Raw genomic sequence first — 6,653 nt, 5'->3', positions numbered from 1 at the left:
CCATTAGTAATTATGTTTCAATTTTTTTTCAATTTTTTATTTTTATTTTTGAAACTACTAATGGCGCACCGTGGGAGGGGTGCGCCATTACTAGTTGAACTAGTAATGGCCCAAACATTCCCCCGGTGCGCCATTAGTAATTTGGCCCAAACATTCCCCCGAATGCACCCCCCTCCCCCCCTCGTGGACCGCCTTTTCAGTTTGAAAACAAATAAAAGAAAATGATAGAAATGTCAAAAAAAATAAAAGAAAATAAGATTCCCATGTGATATGTGGTCTAGTTGTTAGCAAAATTTACAAACATGAATTTTCGACTTTTTTGCAAAATCTCTCGAGAATTTTTAAAAATGGGCATAACTTTTGCATACGAACTCGGATGAAAAAGTTTTTTATATGAAAAATCATCTACTCGAAAAGTTACATCCGAATTTAACGGGGGGAACCCCGTTAAACATTTTGAAAATCCTCAAAAACCTAACAGAAAAAAAGATACGGGGCTTTTAAGATCTGGAGAGGCAAAAAAATTCAAAAAAATCAAACTTACTAATGGCGCACCTGCCCATGGTGCGCCATTACTATCTTCCCACCTTCAAAATTCAAAATAAATCAAAAAAAGTAAAAAAAAGTTACTAATGGCGCACCTGCCCATGGTGCGCCATTAGTATCTTCCCGCCTTCAAAATTCAAAATAAAAAAAAATAAAAAAAATTCACTAATGGCGCACCTGCCCATGGTGCGCCATTAGTATCTTCCCGCCTTCAAAATTCAAAATAAATAAAAAAAATAAAAAAATAGTAATGGCGCACCTGCCCACGGTGCGCCATTACTATGCCGTATATATGGCTGGGCGTGTCCTCTCCTCCTTACCTCTTCATTCTTCTCCTCCACTCCACCTCTCCTCCTCTCCTCCACTCCATCTTCCCTTCTCTCCTCCACCATACTACCCTCCTCCTCTCCGGCGACCTCCTCCTCGTCCTCTCTGGCGACCTCCTCCTCCTCTCCGGCGACCTCCTCCTCCCTCCTCTCCTCCCCTCCCCTCCCCTCACGGTTTCTCCTCCCTCCTCTCCGGTGAGCTCCTCCTCCCTCCTCTCCGGTGAGCTCCTCCTCCCTCCTCTCCGGTGAGCTCCTCCTCCCTCCTCTCCGGTGAGCTCCTCCTCCCTCCTCTCCTCCCATCCCCTCATGGTTTCTCCTTCCTCCTCTCTGATGCTCCGGTGAACTCCTCTCCGGCGACCTCCTCCTCCTCTCCGGCGATGTAGGCGAGCACCTCTCCGGTGACCTCCTCCTCCTCCTCCTCTCCGGCGAACTCCTCTCCGGCAAAAGAACACGGCAAAAGAACGTACAAGATCCAAAAACAGGAACAAAGTTTGAAATAATATCGTGCAAAAAACGAGCAAAAAATGGGCAAAAAAATCGCGATCCAGATCCAAATTCAAAATTCAAAAATAGCAATGGCGCACGGTGGGGGTTAGACGGTGCGCCACTACTATTTTCCCGCCTTCAAAATTCAAAAATACTAATGGTGCACCGTGGCCTATACTAATGGCACACCAGTGGCCTATACTAATGGCGCACCATGGCCTATACTAATGGCGCACCAGTGGTGCGCCATTATTATACCAGATACTAATGGCGCACAACTGGTGCGCCATTAGTAAAAAATACTAGTGGCGTGATGCTAGTGGCGCACCAGTAGTGCGCCATTAGTAGGCAAAACTGGTGCGCCACTAGTAGGCCTTTTCCTAGTAGTGATTTGTTGGAAATCATACATACAGATGTATGTGGTCCGATGAATATTGAGGCTCGTGGCGGATATCGTTATTTTCTCACCTTCACAGATGATTTGAGGAGATATGGGTATATCTACTTAATGAAACATAAGTCTGAAACATTTGAAAAGTTCAAAGAATTTCAGAGCGAAGTTGAAAATCATCGTAACAAGAAAATAAAGTTTCTACGATCAGATCGTGGAGGAGAATATTTGAGTTACGAGTTTGGCCTACATTTGAAACAATGCGGAATAGTTTCGCAACTCACGCCACCCGGAACACCACAACGTAATGGTGTGTCCGAACGTCGTAATCGTACTTTACTAGATATGGTGCGATCTATGATGTCTCTTACTGATTTACCGCTATCGTTTTGGGATTATGCTTTAGAGACGGCTGCATTCACTCTAAATAGGACACCATCAAAATCCGTTGAGACGACGCCTTATGAACCATGGTTTGGAAAGAAACCAAATTTGTCGTATCTTAAAGTTTGGGGTTGCGATGCTTATGTGAAGAAACTTCAACCTGATAAGCTCGAACCTAAATCGGAGAAATGTGTCTTCATAGGATACCCAAAGGAGACTGTTGGGTACACCTTCTATCACAGATCCGAAGGCAAGACATTCGTTGCTAAGAATGGATCCTTTCTAGAGAAGGAGTTTCTCTCGAAAGAAGTGAGTGGGAGGAAAGTAGAACTAGATGAGGTAACTGTACCTGCTCCCTTATTGGAAAGTAGATCATCACAGAAATCAGTTTCTGCGACACCTACACCAATTAGTGAGGAAGTTAATGATAATGATCATGAAACTCAGATCAAGTTATTACTGAACCTCGTAGGTCAACCAGATTAAGATCCGCACCAGAGTGGTTCGGTAGTCCTGTTCTGGAGGTTATGTTGCTAGACCATGACGAACCTACGAACTATGAAGAAGCGATGGCGAGCCCAGATTCCGCAAAATGGCTTGAGGCCATGAAATCCGAGATGGGATCCATGTATGAGAACAAAGTATGGACTTTGGTTGACTTGCCCGATGATCGGCAAGCCATTGAAAATAAATGGATCTTCAAGAAGAAGACTGACGCTGACGGTAATGTTACTGTCTATAAAGCTCGACTTGTTGCGAAAGGTTTTCGACAAGTTCAAGGGATTGACTACGATGAGACCTTCTCACCCGTAGCGATGCTTAAGTCTGTCCGAATCATGTTAGCAATTGCCGCATTTTATGATTATGAAATTTGGCAAATGGATGTCAAAACTGCATTCCTGAATGGATTTCTGGAAGACGAGTTGTATATGATGCAACCGGAAGGTTTTGTCGATCCAAAGGGAGCTAACAATGTGTGCAAACTCTAGCGATCCATTTATGGACTGGTGCAAGCCTCTCGGAGTTGGAATAAACGCTTTGATAGTGTGATCAAAGCATTTGGTTTTATACAGACTTTTGGAGAAGCCTGTATTTACAAGAAAGTGAGTGGGAGCTCAATAGCATTTCTGATATTATATGTGGATGACATATTGCTAATTGGAAATGATATAGAATTTCTGGATAGCATAAAGGGATACTTGAATAAGAGTTTTTCAATGAAAGACCTCGGTGAAGCTGCATATATATTGGGCATCAAGATCTATAGAGATAGATCAAGACGCTTAATTGGACTTTCACAAAGCACATACCTTGACAAAGTTTTGAAGAAGTTCAAAATGGATCAAGCAAAGAAAGGGTTCTTGCCTGTATTACAAGGTGTGAGATTGACTAAGACTCAATGCCCGACCACTACAGAAGATAGAGAGAAGATGAAAGATGTTCCCTATGCTTCAGCCATAGGCTCTATCATGTATGCAATGCTGTGTACCAGACCTGATGTGTGCCTTGCTATAAGTTTAGCAGGGAGGTACAAAAGTAATCCAGGAGTGGATCACTGGACAGCGGTCAAGAACATCCTGAAATACCTGAAAAGGACTAAGGATATGTTTCTCGTTTATGGAGGTGACAAAGAGCTCATCGTAAATGGTTACGTTGATGCAAGCTTTGACACTGATCCGGACGATTCTAAATCGCAAACCGGATACGTGTTTACATTGAACGGTGGAGCTGTCAGTTGGTGCAGTTCTAAGCAAAGTGTTGTGGCGGGATCTACGTGTGAAGCGGAGTACATAGCTGCTTCGGAAGCAGCAAATGAAGGAGTCTGGATGAAGGAGTTCATATCCGATCTAGGTGTCATACCTAGTGCATCGGGACCAATGAAAATCTTTTGTGACAATACTGGTGCAATTGCCTTAGCAAAGGAATCCTGATTTCACAAGAGAACCAAGCACATCAAAAGACGCTTCAATTCCATCCGGGATTTAGTCCAGGTGGGAGACATAGAAATTTGCAAGATACATACGGATCTGAATGTTGCAGATTCGTTGACTAAGCCTCTTCCACGAGCAAAACATGATCAACACCAAGACTCCATGGGTGTAAGAATCATTACTGTGTAATCTAGATTATTGACTCTAGTGCAAGTGGGAGACTGAAGGAAATATGCCCTAGAGGCAATAATAAAGTTATCATTTATTTCCTTATATCATGATAAATGTTTATTATTCATGCTAGAATTGTATTAACCGGAAACATAATACATGTGTGAATACATAGACAAACAGAGTGTCACTAGTATGCCTCTACTTGACTAGCTCGTTGATCAAAGATGGTTATGTTTCCTAGCCATAGACATGAGTTGTCATTTGATTAACGGGATCACATCATTAGGAGAATGATGTGATTGACTTGACCCATTCCGTTAGCTTAGCACTCGATCGTTTAGTATGTTGCTATTGCTTTCTTCATGACTTATACATGTTCCTATGACTATGAGATTATGCAACTCCCGTTTATCGGAGGAACACTTTGTGTGCTACCAAACGTCACAATGTAACTGGGTGATTATAAAGGTGCTCTACAGGTGTCTCCAAAGGTACTTGTTGGGTTGGCGTATTTCGAGATTAGGATTTGTCACTCCGATTGTCGGAGAGGTATCTCTGGGCCCACTCAGTAATACACATCACTATAAGCCTTGCAAGCATTGTGACTAATGAGTTAGTTGCGGGATGATGTATTACGGAACGAGTAAAGAGACTTGCCGGTAACGAGATTGAACTAGGTATCGAGATACCGACGATCGAATCTCGGGCAAGTAACATACCGATGACAAAGGGAACAACGTATGTTGTTATGCGGTCTGACCGATAAAGATCTTCGTAGAATATGTGGGAACCAATATGAGCATCCAGGTTCCGCTATTGGTTGTTGACCGGAGGGGAGTCTCGGTCATGTCTACATAGTTCTCGAACCCGTAGGGTCCGCACGCTTAACGTTACGATGACATTTATATTATGAGTTTATATGTTTTGATGTACCGAAGGTTGTTCGGAGTCCCGGATGTGATCACGGACATGACGAGGAGTCTCGAAATGGTCGAGACATAAAGATTGATATATTGGAAGCCTATGTTTGGACATCGGAAGTGTTCCAGGTGAAATCAGGATTTTTCCGGAGTACTGGGAGGTTACCGGAATCCCCCCGGTAACTTAATGGGCCTTAGTGGGCCTAGGTGGAAGAGAGGAGAGGAGGCCAGGGCAGGGCCGCGCGCCCCTCACCCCCCAGTCCCAATAGGACAAGGTGAGGGGGGCGCCGCCCCCTTCCTTCCTCCCCTCCACCTCTTCCCCCTTCCTCTCCTAGTCCAACATGGAAAGGGGGGGAGTCCTACTCCCGGTAGGAGTAGGACTCCTCCTGGCGCGCCTCTCCTCCCTGGCCGGCGGCGTCCCCCTTGCTCCTTTATATACGGGGGCAGGGGGGCACCTCTATACACACAATTGATCAACGATCTTTTAGCCGTGTGCAGTGCCCCTCTCCACCATATTACACCTCGATAATATCGTAGCGGTGCTTTGGCGAAGCCCTGCGTCGGTAGAACATCATCATCGTCACCACGCCGTCGTGCTGACGAAACTCTCCCTCAACACTCGGTTGGATCGGAGTTCAAGGGACATCATCGAGCTGAACGTGTGCTGAACTCGGAGGTGCCGTGCGTTCGGTACTTGATCGGTCGGATCGTGAAGACGTACGACTACATCAACCGCGTTGTGTCAACGCTTCCGCTTTCGGTCTACGAGGGTACATGGACAACACTCTCCCCTCTCGTTGCTATACATCACCATGATCTTGCGTGTGCGTAGGAATTTTTTTGAAATTACTATGTTCCCCAACACGAAGAGGGGGTGCGGGAGGCCACCGAGGTGGGCACAACCCACCTGGGCCCCCAGGCATGCCCTGGTCGGTTGTGCCCCCCTCGAGGCACCCCAAGTGCTTCTCGAGCCCACTGGATGTCTTCTGGTCCATAAAAAATCCACAAAAAGTTCTGCGGTGTTTGGACTCCGTTTGATATTGATTTCCTGCGATGTAAAAAACAAGCAAAAAACAACAACTGGCACTGGGCACTAGGTCAATAGGTTAGTCCCCAAAAATGATATAAATTTGCTATAAAATGATTGTAAAACATCCAAGAATGATAATATAACAGCACGAATACTTCATAAATTATAGATACATTGGAGACGTATCAACATCCCCAAGCTTAATTCCTACTCGTCCTCGAGTAGGTAAATGATAAAAGAAATAATTTGTGAAGTGTGAATGCTAGCAAAGTGCATAAGTTTGATCAATGATAATTTCAATAACTTTTCCTAGCATCATAATAGCAATTCTTTCTCATGAAACACATCATGGTAAAGTAGCAACCAATTCACATGTTAAGGTTCAAACAATGAATTCTCTTGAAACTCAACACTCTATATTCTTAGTCACCAAACAATTGCAATTTCAACTTATTCAACAGAGTC

This window comes from Aegilops tauschii, chromosome 6 (assembly GCF_002575655.3).
Source record: "Aegilops tauschii subsp. strangulata cultivar AL8/78 chromosome 6, Aet v6.0, whole genome shotgun sequence".
Lineage (NCBI taxonomy): Eukaryota > Viridiplantae > Streptophyta > Magnoliopsida > Poales > Poaceae > Aegilops > Aegilops tauschii.
Note: the sequence above shows the minus strand (reverse complement) of the source record.